This window comes from Taeniopygia guttata, chromosome 4 (genome assembly GCF_048771995.1).
Source record: "Taeniopygia guttata chromosome 4, bTaeGut7.mat, whole genome shotgun sequence".
Classification (NCBI taxonomy): domain Eukaryota; kingdom Metazoa; phylum Chordata; class Aves; order Passeriformes; family Estrildidae; genus Taeniopygia; species Taeniopygia guttata.
Window position 1 is genome coordinate 18,491,397 of NC_133028.1, and position 13,164 is coordinate 18,504,560.

General features: G+C 37.5%; 1 protein-coding gene across 2 annotated transcripts in view; it reads left to right on the plus strand.

Moving 5' to 3' along the window:
- Positions 1-13,164, plus strand: part of RBPJ (recombination signal binding protein for immunoglobulin kappa J region) — a 57,332-nt gene that overhangs the window by 18,569 nt on the left and 25,599 nt on the right. The window lies entirely within an intron of this gene.

Sequence of the window (13,164 nt, forward strand, 5' to 3'; positions counted from 1 at the left end):
GCTAGGCACTGCTGTCAGAGCTTAAGTTCCTAAAACAAGACCAGTTGATGGAGTGTGCGAACTGGTTTTTGTTGGCTTTTTGCTATTACTGTTGTTATTATTATTATTAACATTATTTACGGTATTTACAATAATATTAAATGGGTCTAAATAGAAGGTGCACCAGGGGTGAACCAGGTTTATTACAGTGCCCTGCTACTAAAGTAGGTGGTCACATTCTCCTGAGTGTGATTGCAGTGAGGTGGTGCTGGCATTCAGTGGCTTTGCGATTGAATCAATGAAGTCTTTCCTCTTTCCCCTTTCCATCTCTGGCCTCCCCAAAAAGATAGGTTTTTTCTGGCTTACTGATTTGAATTGTCTGTGGAATGGTCTGACAAGTGCTGGAATTTGGTGTTTGAGGGTAGGTCAGTGCAGCTGGGGGAAGCTGGCAGGCAAGACCTGTTTGGCAGTGACAAATCAGCTCAGCTGCCTCTGAAGCCATAGTCCAACTGTGAACTGGAGCAGCTGGGATACAGGCACGTTTGCTTGCCCTGACCTAGCAGAGAGGTGGGAAAGGCATTTGAGACAGTGGTGATTTAAACTGTCACAGCAAGACTTGTCAGAGTTGGTCTGCTTAAACCTTAGAGATGTCAGTTTACTTAGCTGTCGTTTTGCATTAAGTTCTGACTGGACTTGTGGTGAGTGTCTTACAGGTATTCTAAGCTAAACTTTGACTAAATATGTTAGTCTCTTGGTAAGATCTTTTAATTTTGCTTAAGACTTGCATTTTGCAAGTCATTTTCTGTACTGGACTCCTCTGTGTGTTTTATTGCATTATAGTTCTTTCCCATGAGAGTTACAGGCTTGCTTAGCTGCTCCTGTGATCTTTCTTGGCTTCTGTTGAAGTTGAGATTGCTGAGGTGACCAAACAACTTTCTACAACCAACATGACTGGTTTCCCTGTCTCCTGCTTCCCCATGTGTTAGTGGTGTGCCAGATTGATGGACTGAGTTAGCTTCTTTTGAATGTCTGAGCACTGCGGGTGGTGCGCGGCAAGTGAGTTGAGGAGCTTGGAGCAGGGACAGTAAGCCCCTTAGAGACAGATTAGGCCATTCTCCTTGTTTTTCTGCTCATAGGAAGCAGTTGCTGTAGCAATAAAGCTCCTTTGTTTATGAGGGTATAGCGTAAGGAAAACGACATGGAAGAGTGATTATCCCATTACTTTATTAGAGTCGTGGTTAGATATTTTGAAGCTGACCAATGACTGTACCCATCAAGAGCCTGCTATCTCTTAAAGAGGTGCTGCAAAGAAATACCTATTTACCTTTTTGGTTAGTGAGGTTAGTCTGGCTTTTTGAGAATCTTCCACCTTTGCAAATTTAATATGGTTCCTTACCACTTCCTTATAAAATCATTCACAATTTATCCTTCTGTTATATATTTTTTGTATTACAGTGAATGGTGGTGGTTTGGAGAAAACCATGAACCTTTTGTCCTTCTTTTTGTTCACTTTTTTTTAAAGTTATCTTCTGCACAGAATATCTGCTTATCTTCCAGATAAGGATGGAAATTATATTTACAGAGGAGAAGCTGTTCTTTGAATGCTGCAGACACACAGTCACTGAAATGAAGGTTGAACAAATCCTTTTGAACTTAGGTACTATATTATAGTGCTGGGCTCCTATATTGGCAGGAAAGTAGTTGAAAAAGTCTCCTCTTATTTCTAATTTGTAACTTTTTTCAAGTAATTGGGCAACAGAGATAATGATCAGTACACTTAGTAGTTTTTCTCTCATGCTTATAAAAAAATTTCTTCAGACTAAATCTGCCTTGCAGTTACGGGTCAGTAGTAGCTCTAAAAAGCACTGGTTTGGTACTCAATAGCTCTGTTCTTGCCATATTTAGAAATTTAATTTTTTAAAAGATAACTGCTTGTTTTTAAGGACTTGCTGATACTTAAATTATGGTTTACTAGGGGATATATAATCACTTTCTTAGGAAATAAGAGTCAAGTTTGCTGGTGAAGTATGTATTCAAAGGTGGTATGCATGGTGAGATTGCGAAGAAAATATGCTGTGTCAGATGGACAAGAAGAGTTCTAGTAATCATAAGCTGAACAAAGTCATTATCAATGAAAGCTGTGACTGTGGGATGTTTTGTGTAGTATCGTGCTCCAGACTGATTTTATGTATTGCCATTACTTTAATGGTCAGTTTTGGGAAATGAATGCTCAGGTGCTTTCCCTTTTCCAAGTATCCACTCTCTTTTTGTTTGAATGGATGAAGATAAAACTAATGAGCACATTCCCTATGCAGTTACAATAGCTGAGCCAAATTATATTGTGTTTTAGGGACTGGGATTCTGCTGACATGCTGATTTTCAAGCTAATAACCTGGTCAGTTGCTAAGGTATGTGTGTTCAAGTCTACAGTTTCCACTAAATATTTGAGCTAATGTTATTAGGCAATTAATAAACAAGAAATAATAGCACGTGACTATAAAGGAATCATAATAAATTGACTAATGTTTTACTACGTTTCTTACATTCTGCACCACTCTGACATTTTAATGGCTTTATCCTTTAAGTTGATAGTACCTAAGTTCTTTCGTGTACCTGAGATCTTTGGATTACTAGCTCCTTGCTGCAGGTACCTACAGCCAAAAGCAAAAACAGGGAAATCACACCTCCAGGTGTATATTTTGGCACTTCCTCATTAACCATGCTATCATTACTGACTTCCTTACCTCACTTAGTATGGCAAAGTTGTGTGAGTGCTGTCTAGATTAAAATTATGTCCTGTTTGGAGAAGACCTTTGACTTTTAGAGTCATATACAAGTGTAGTGATTACTGCATGGAGCTTTTTTCCAAATTTAGGTAGATTGCTATAAAGAAGTGAATTTGTTCACTTTGTGTAAATTGTTTGAAAGTGACCCTGCTTACTGATACAGTGCAAGTTTTTATTTAAATTGCAGCTGTGGTTCTATGATTTTATGGGGATTGGAAAACAAGAGGACAATAATGAGAGCAGTGTGGGAGGATGAAAGCAGGTCAGAAAAGGGAGAGGGAGTTTCTAATTGAACCAGTGACTTGAGTGAGAGGGCGTGACTAAGTGAAGCAGAGCTTTTTCTATTGTGTTTTTGTCAGTATTATTTGATATAGTGCCAAAAGTGTGTACAGTGCTGTAGAGTGGAAGACGTGTTTCAAACAGATAACATGCTCCCTGTGTTGGGGGACTTGAATTCTTTAAGTATAGTCGAGGACAGTACAGAATCATGCAGTACAAAGATGTGATAATGCTTGGTTGGTGGCATTCACCCTGGAACAGGTGGGTCTTTTATTTTATCGTTGTTGAAGAGGGGGAATGTTTTGTGTATTGATAAACAACTTTCTGGTTTTGTGATTTCAGGGGCTGCTGTGCCCCTTGCTTCCAGAGTCACAATGCAGTTGGACCACCCATCATTGACTCTTTACAGTGGAGAAAGGGACTTTCGGAGTAGTAGAAATCTATTGGTCGTGTCCATTCTTGATTGGTGTGTTTTTAATTAATTTTATCTACTTTTGTAGGATGGATAGAGGGTACCTTGTGTCAATAGTGTTTCAAAGCAAGCTGGCTGAGATTGGTTCTTTGTATGTGAATATGAAAACTGTATTTATTTTTAAAAATGGGTTAGCTTTTAATTTAACTCTAACCTTCAGGACAAAGTCTTTATAGCAATATTTATTACAGTAGACACCCTAATGATAATCAGGGCCGAAGTGCTGCTGGCAGGCAAAAGTGAGAGTTGATGACTGCGTGTGACTCTGTTAGTGTGTGTGTTCATCCTGAAGGATGAACCAGCCTGGGGTGGGTGAGCTGGAAGCTGTCAATCAATCTGACTTCATCAGCCTTGGGAGGATCACGCTTATGGACATAGTTGTGTCTAGAGGGAGCAACAGGGTGCGATAGGTGGAGGGAGCAATAGGTGTCATTTCTTCAGCAGTTTCTGTACCTCAGCTGTGTGATATTTTAAAGGAACATGACAATGGAGTATTTAGGGTGTGAGTAGTCTAAGGATTTAAAGACTCCTTACCCTATGATGCTATGTAGATAGTTAGGAATACAGGGTATGCTGGGTCACATTAGACTGTATGGCATTAAGTTACAACAACCTGCAAAATTTGGTGGAGGGCAAAACCCCAAAAAACCTGTGGGACATGAAGTGGGAGTTGCCTGAGAAGTGTTGTGAAGAATGAAGTTTGTGTGGAACTGTAGGCTGTGGAGTATAGAGTGGGTAAGAATTACTTCATCATCATCTGTCCTTTCTTTTGACAATATTAACTAGTTATTTTCGTTCTTAGTTTGTGTTTTCAGTGTGGAGGTTGTTTAGTGTTGGATGTTACTGGTAATACAACTGTTTCTGTTTCCCATAATCAGACTTGTGTATATTGAACCTAATTTGTTTTTGAGAAGATAAAACTTGCCTTCTGATGGCTTTTTTAAGCCATTGGTATGGTTCATTTATTTAGTATCTTCATCCATGGAGAAGATCAATGTGAAATGTTCTGTTTGAGCATAGATAATTGCTTGTTTTTATTTCCATGTTAACTGAATTCTCATATACAATTGTATGTCTTTTGCATTAATCTCTTAGAAATTTGTCTTTGAGGTGTTTTGGCTTTTTAATCATATGTAAAACCTGTAGATCATCACTTTTTTGAGCTCTACATTTTTAGCATTGACATATCATAACAGTGCACTATTTTCAGATTCATTTGAAAATAAAGGATATCAGTATGGAATAAGATGCACTTAGAGAACTCAAATCCAGCAGTTATCTCCTGCAGGAAACATGTTTAAGTGCTATGGATCCAACCACTGTATGAAATGTGGTGGTCTTTATATCCAGCTCATGCTGGATTGTAAATGGCCCTTTTTTTCAATACATAGGAATTCTCTGGGTCTGTGAAACCAGATAGGAAAATGTTTTTTAGTAACAGATGATCATTTCCCTTGGGAGTTGTGTTCTAAAATGTTTGTAATAGACTGTGGTTGTGTAGGTGAATGCACAGAAATATTTTCAGTATTTACATCTTGTCTTCATCAAAATCTGTGCACAGAAAAGTATACCTACATTAACAGAAAACACTGTGTTTTAAAATATACACCTGCTTTTGCAGTTGATCTAACACGTTATCCTAAATGTAGAAATCTGCAAAACCAAAACAAGTCTGATGTGGAGTGGCTGAGTCTTACCATGTAGGTTGTAATATGCTGTTCAACCCAAAGGAAGTTTTTTTTAGCAAATGCCAGATTAAGGGATCGCTCCTGAGAATTAATGAGTGTGCCCTGTACATGGGCACTGTTGCATATGTTAGCTTTGATAATTTCAAGCATTTTAAAAGTCCATAAATAGGAACTTTCCTCAGTGCTTCTTCAGTTATTCACTAATTTGTTTATGGTAAGCAAATTGAAGCTGCAAATAGGCAGAGGATAAACAATTCAAAGAAAAAGAGAAAATAAAGTCCCAGTGTGCCTCTTAAAACCATCTTTCAACTTTTCTTAGATGATGTCTCTGTTAGTGGCTGAAAAGGAATACTTATATATTGATCCTCAAACTTTGAATGGAAACCTGAGTATTTCACTTTCCCGGATCTTAGATAACCTCAGTAGGCCAAGTAAACCTTTGTACTGGTGGGCTTGAGGTGTAGTGAGTTTGTGGTAACAGATCACAAAGTATCTTGAAATTAATTCTTTGAGAAATATTTTCATTTCTCATGGTAGAAAGCAATAGAGCCTGTTACAACGAGGGTCTGGTTATCTGGTACTAAGAGCTGAACAAACACTTGGCAGACTTCCTAGCTTTCCAGATACATAGCAGTTACTTTAAAGCTGAGGGAGAATGATAAAAAAATACCTGTAAAATACTTCTCTTATTTTAACTTCTTTCCTTAAAAGGCTTTTGTCTGATTATTAAGTCACAAACTCTTCTTGTTTGTTCACAAGTTACATGGCATTGTAAGAGGTCTAGGAAAAGGTTGCACCTGACAGTTGACACTGGTTTTAGAAATGGAGTTAAGTGAAACACAGGAATTTCTTTTGCTGCACTCCTGGCTGAAATGCACTTAAGAGTAGCTGAAATGGCAGGATTTCTTCTTCCCCAATCCTATCACAAGCAATGGTTTGTGGGATACCAGCTGTTTGATAGGTATTAGAAATGTTGGGACTTAACTTGAGCCTTTCACCAGACTTCTTTGTCACTTCGTTGTTGGAGAGAAGCTGGGGTTTCTTGCGTTCTTTATTTCTGAATTCATAATGTAGTCTGAGATGTTGCCAAAGACTATATAAAAATCTGGAGGTTTTTTATTAGGCTCCTCCTGTTTCAAGCATTGTTTCCCTTGGATCTCCTCTGAGGAAGTAAAAACTTTCCTTGATCACTCTATTCTGTATTTAGTTTCTATGTTTAATACTCTAGGTCTTACACTGCCTTAAATTCGTGATTGCCATATCTTACTTATCACAATGTTGAGACATTTGTGCTCTGGGAGATGGAACCGAAACCATTGAACTGAGCAGTGTGAGGTAAGTTCCGTCCAGGCCAGTTTCTTTGTGACACTTGTCTGGGGATTTTTTCCAAAATCCATACTGAGGTATTATAGTCATCTCTTGTAGCCTATTAAAGAGTTCTTCTAATATGTTAGGCAGCAAATATGTACTGGGATATAACAGGACTTATAAAGAATTGAGTTTACTCTTCAGGAATGATGTTAGGCCTTTGCTACATCAGTCAAAAAGCACCAGCAAGTGAGTAGGTCCAGTTGGAAGTGATCTTGCAGTCAGGTAGTTGGGGGTGAAATTTTTCCAATGAACAGGCACTCTGTGCCTTTTTAAAATCTGGCATGTATTTCCCATGCAGAAAGCATCCATTTTTCTTTTCTCATTGTACTGGGTGTGGGTGGGACAGAGTTAATTTTCTTCATAGCAGCTGTTATGGTGCCATGTTCTTTGTGACAGAACAGTGTTGATAACACACTGATATTTTAGCTCTTTCTGAACAGTGTTGGCACAGCATCAAGGCCGTCTCTCTTTTTCACTCTGCCTGGTGCCTGTTCCCCCACAATGACTGAGAGGGGTACAGGGTACTGGGAGGCATACAGCCAGACAGGTGATCCAAACAAACTGAAGAGATATTCCATGCCATATAATGGCATTCTCAGCACTGGGAGGGAGTGGGATTTAGGGAGGTTACCCAGCTTTTGCTTAGGAAGTGGCTTGATATCGATCATGGGTAGTGGTGAGTGACCCATTTCACTTTGTTTTTCTCTGCTTCCACTTCTGCTTTCTATGTTAAACAGTTATTTTATGTCAACATATAAGTTTTCTTGCTCTTTATTCATGTTTCTTTCTTCATCATCTGATGGTGAGGGAGAAATATGCACCTGGATCTGTTTAGTTACCTGTGGGCAGCAAAGCATGATCTCTTCATACTTGTGTAAGGCAGAAAGGAAATAGAGATCTCGCACATGGGTATTTGTTTTGAAATGAACCTCTAAAGGTCATGGAGTCCATATACCCTGCAACAAGCAGGGATGTCTTCAGTCAGATCAGGTTGCTCAGAACCCTATCCAATGAATGTTCCCAAGGGTGGGGCATCTAGCAGCTTTTTGGGCAGCCTGGTTTTGTATACTATGCTTTTGGATTTTCAGGGTAAGGAAAATATTTACTTTTATTTTCAGTGTTGAAATTTTTAAGACACCAGGAAAACTTCTGTCACAAAGAAAATTGACACAGAAAACAGTAATCGTAGTGTATTTTTACTACACTTTGTATATTCTGGACTTGAATTTGAATGTTTTGCCTTGCAACAGATTTTTCCGGTGCCCCATTTCCCCTAGTGGTCTCAGGTCCATGTTTTTCATTTAGCAGTTCTTAGTTTGCAGCTCATGTCTTCCCGTTCTTAGTCCACACTGTTTCTGCTGCTCCCCCATGTTGGCCTCTCCAACACGCTTTCTTTCTGCTCAGCTGTTGTTCCTGCTGTAGTCAAATTTGACAACTCCTTTTTGCATTTTGCTTCTCTGGAGACCCATTTACAGAAAGATCCATGCTCTCCTGACTGGATGCCAGAAATTGTGTCAATCCATAGGCCAAGTGAAGATACAATACCTAATTGCTGAAGTTTGTCTCTATTTGTACGGTTTGGAAATACTTTTTTAAGGCTTCTGTGCTCAGCACATAAAGGTGAATGGTCTTTCTCAGGGACTGTTAAAATGCTGTTCTTGGCTGAAGACCAGTACCAGAAAAATTTGAAGTTCATATTCCAGGCAGGAGGATGCTAGAACTGTTCAGTGACCATAGATCTTCAGTCAGAGTTGAAGATAGGATAGCATGTGATTTTTTTTTGTAGAGATTTTTTTATTGTTATTCTTTTTCTTGCAAATAGCAGAACTGTTTTGGTAATTTTCATTTATTTTTCCACCCAAAATTGTCTTGACGCATAGAACCATTGAATAAAAAAATGGAGTCAAATAATTTTATGTCCAGAAAAATAAGGCTATATAACAAAAAAAGTTTGGCATGTTTAGTAAAGGCATACAACTAGATAGATGGTGAAAACTCCTATTCCTGCAACCATAGAAAATTGTAGTGGTATTGTATCTGAGCTAGGAATTCTAAATAGGATTTCACATTCTGTATTGTCTGAAAATTTCAAACTTATCCTGTATATTGTGTCTGTATATGTGTTTACCTAACCTGAGAATTTTAAAAGTTTGAGTAAAACTATGTACTGTACTGATAAGATTAGTGTTACTTCACTTGTTAACTTCCATACTTAGTTGAAGGGCAGTAAAGAGATAAAAGGTGAAAGAATACGTTTCCTTACACTTCTGTGAATGGGGAAAATAATTTTAAATGGCAAATTAGGACTTGCTTAATGAAAAGTATGGACTTGAAAATAATTCTTTGGGACATTATACTGAAGAAAGAGTTATGCCTACAGTGCAAAGTGTGGAAGTGAAATTAATTTATGCAAAGGATCAGAAGACAAAACACAGGAAGTAATAGAATACTAACTGGTGGCTGGAGAAAAAATCAGGACTGGGAAAATAATTAATTAGGACAAGTATAACTTGCTCGCAAGTGATTATAGTGTGACTAATACTCTCACTCATGTTTCCAGTACAACGTGTTGTGATATACTGACAGAATACAGCTTGAGCTGATGTGAATGAAACAGCAATTTGACTGTAGGTCTGTATGTCTAGAATCCCAATACAGGACACCTGAAAGAGCACTTAGTCTTGGATAGTAAAATTTTAAAAACCCAGGAAATGAAAGGAACTTGGTGAGCATTCAGATATAATGATGCATAACCTCTAATTAGGACTGCAAATTACATATATTTATCTTGTCTAATAACCTCTGCAAGAATATAATTATGATACATTTTTAGTTTCCTCTCCTGTACATTTTTGTTATTCATCAATCTGCATATTTTCAAGATGATAATAAAAGGAGAAATAGAAATACCAGAACAGTGAAATCCGGTGAAAATCTTCACAACAAAAGTGTTGCCGTCTCTGTCATGTCTGACAGGTAGCCTTGGAATGTCTGAACTGGCTCATTTTTTAAAATACCAGTCAAATAGGGAAGTTTGAAATAGCAACAATCACAGCTTGTGCAGTGGATGTCATTTAGTACAAAACCATAGTTATAATGTGTTTCTTGCATTTTCATCTGTCGTAACATCAGAAAACTTAAAAAGATTCTTCGTCTTTTCTTCAGTGTAGAAGTTGCTGAGAGTTTCTGTCCTTCAGAAACATATATTAACATAATATAAAATATACAATATGTGTACATTGTCAACACAAATCTCTGCATCAGTTTGCAAACATATGGAATAAGTAAACCAGATCAACCATTAAACAAAATACACGTGATACTTTTTTAAAGAAAATTTGTGTATTTTTTGTATATTTGAGTTTTCTAGTGTGACTGAAAATCTGGCATCCTGAACGCAGTTGCTGCTTTGGAGTTTATCTGGTACCTAAGAGTATATATACTGATCCATGCCTGCTAGTTATCAGTAATGGATAAGTTAGGAAAGGATAAAAAAGACAGAGTAAATGTAGACTGGTTTGGGGTTTTTTAAACTCATGCTGCTTTCTTTGCTGGTGATAGAACAAGGTTATAAAAAACAGGTCATTATACTTAATAGAATTGAATTGAGTTCTGTATCAGACTTCTGTTTAATCTTTTGAGCTTACTTCTACTTTCAGCCTCCATAATATTCTCTAGCAATATGTCTTACAACTTAGTTTTGTGTTTGTAGAGCAAGGAAAAAAATATTCTAAAATTAGATTTTTGGTGTTGGATATATTTCCCAATTCCTGTGTTTGTGAGACAAGAGATAATAACTATATCCTTTCCATATTTTGCTTATCTTTTATCAATCTCTTAGATCTTTGCATCTGTTTGTCACTTTTCTCTCATACTCTCACTTGAAGGCTGGAGTTTTAGCCAACTGGATACAGAAACTATTGATCATTCATACTGACTTTCGTGCTAACTTTTATTACTCAGATAACTTCTTTCCACTGCTGGAAGTTTTCAGAATTGTGAGGGTGTGGCCGAATGACATGATGATGTTTCAGTTTCCTATTTCATTCTTAATCATTTTTGAATTCTAACTTCTTTAACTATTGCTATTGAGCTAGGGAGGTGAATATCTATGGAATATTTGAAATGATTTTGTAATGATGCAGGAAAAGGCTGTTCTTTGACACCATGGCTGTGGTACATAACCATCAGTCATCTGTCAAGACAACATCATTGAGAGAAAATCGCTGAATTTAATTTAGAAATAGTTAACAAGGGAGCTAAAGTAAATGTCAAGATGCAATTTCCTCCTGTTCTTACCTCTCTATAATGTATATTGAAAGAATAATAAAAGATTTACCCAAATTTACATAATCTCTTTGAAGGGTTTCTGTTGCTAAGGGTAGCATTTATATGTATTCACTGTTGATTAAAGTGACATAGATAACTTCATTTTGTGTGGAAGAGGCTGAGGAAAGCTGGTATATGAGTTAGGGAGATACTGCACTGAGCATCAGATCATAGTTTGCCCTGTACATCTCCAGAGTGACTCAGTGCTTTAGCTCTGATTCTGAAGAATGGGAATTTTGGTACTTTTCTCCTGCATTGTATGTTCAGGATTTGACTAAAGGAAAAGATGAAATGTATTTATTTCAGTAATTGCAACTGCATTGTGTAGCTCTCTTTTTAGTAATGTGCAAGGGAATGTACCTGCTGCACTCGAGTTCTGCAAGGGCAGTGTTACTTTAGGGCGGAATGAGGTTTTGTCTGTAAGGGTTTTGTGTTAATGCAGTTTGTGGTGTACTAAGGTCCTCGTCTTGGTTTGGATCTATTGAGCACAGTGTAGGTAGTAAGTATTATGTGCATAATGCCTTCTTTGCTCCAAGATAAGCACCTCTTAATTTTTTTTGTGGTGAATGGAAATGTGCGGAGGGATTGAAACAAAGACAGTAGTTCTGCTCAAAAGCAGGGAGCTAATCTATAGGGATGTTGTTTGCAGAATATTGCTTAATCTGTTCTCTAGTCAGAGAGTCACAGACCCTCTGTCAAATAGGATGATCCTGGGTCTTCAGGGGAGAACAGCAACTACACAGATAGTATGGAGGAGTTGGGATATACACCTACTCACATTCTTATCCAGGGAAAATCAGAGGCACAGGGTGTGCTCAGGAGGCAGCTAGGCAGATCCTGAAAAGATAAGTGTTAGAAGCAGACAGGCTTTGGATGTAACTTTCCCACTGCCAAACTGCAAAGCTGTTTGGGTTTTCTAGTTACCTTTTCTGCATTACATCTATGTTTATGCAGTGGTTCATACCACAGAGAAAAATATAAATCGAGTCCAGTAGACCTCAAAATTTAAAATGTATAAAAACAAATCTCGCAGCAAGAATTCTGGTTTCATTGTTTCATTTAAAATTAAAATCAAGCCAGAGAAGTGAACTGTATATTAAATAGCAACAAAGTAAAACATGGAGGGAATTTGTCTGGTTGGAAAAATACATTTTTTATTTCATTGTTTAAGCTGAAAAGAAAATTTGGCTTCTTGTCATTTATTCAGTTCCAGTATTTTAGAAAACGTATTTCTCAAGTCTTGAAAAAAACTTTAAAATTGGCTGAATGTTGTCATTGCCCTGTCTAGAGAGTGCTATTTAGCTCAGCTATGTAAATGATAATAGTTACATATTTGTACATTTCTGGGATTACAGAAATTAAATTGGAATGTATGAAATCATTCCACCATCAGTGGCTGTAGAGTCCAGGACAGATTCATTGCACGAACAGGGGAATTTCTTGTCACATCACTTAATGATCAAATTCTTGTCCTAGGGAGCCTCCAACACTCTTGTAGGACAATAGTAGGAAAGGGTTCCTTTCCCTATCCAGGAAGCATAAAGGGAAAGCTATGCCCACATATAAAATGAACTTTGCAAGTCACAGAGATATTTATGAACACTGGCAGTAAAAGCACAGTCTCTAATGTCTCTATTTATTTTTAGGCAAAAAGGTGTTAAGCTAAGCCTGACATTGTTATGCTTTGGTTTTGCGTTGTGGGTTTCTTGGGGTTTTTTTCCCCCCAGTTTTTATCATAATTTTAGCTTGTGGTTGCACTTCCTCACCAGGATTAGCAGATGTACATTGCTGGGTGCAGCATTCCTTTTCTCAGATCTTTTACCTAACCATTTAGTTTTAATCTGAGGATGGTTTTGGTAATGAAAATGTATCTGCCATGTGTTAATTTGGTGCCTTATGTAAATGAAGACTTTCATGGAAAGTCTTAGCCTAGTGTAAGGAATATTTTTTCTCTCAAGGACGGTGTTGAAGCACTGAAAGAAGTACAGCTGTCTCAAAAACACTTTATGGCAAAAAATCGTTCAGTGTATTGCAGGCTATTTATGGATCAAGCTTGGCAGCATTCCATAGGAGAGATTTTTCCTGTAATTCTGTACTGGCATGTATGAAAATGTTGTCATCCTTTTTGTAAGAAGTCATGAAGGAAAAACAGATTTTTGAGAATTGTCCTGGTGGAAAGCATTCACTTATTTGTCAACACATATAAGTCTGTAAATTTCTGTATGTTTGCAGTAACTGCTTGTTGTTGGCAAGGTCATTT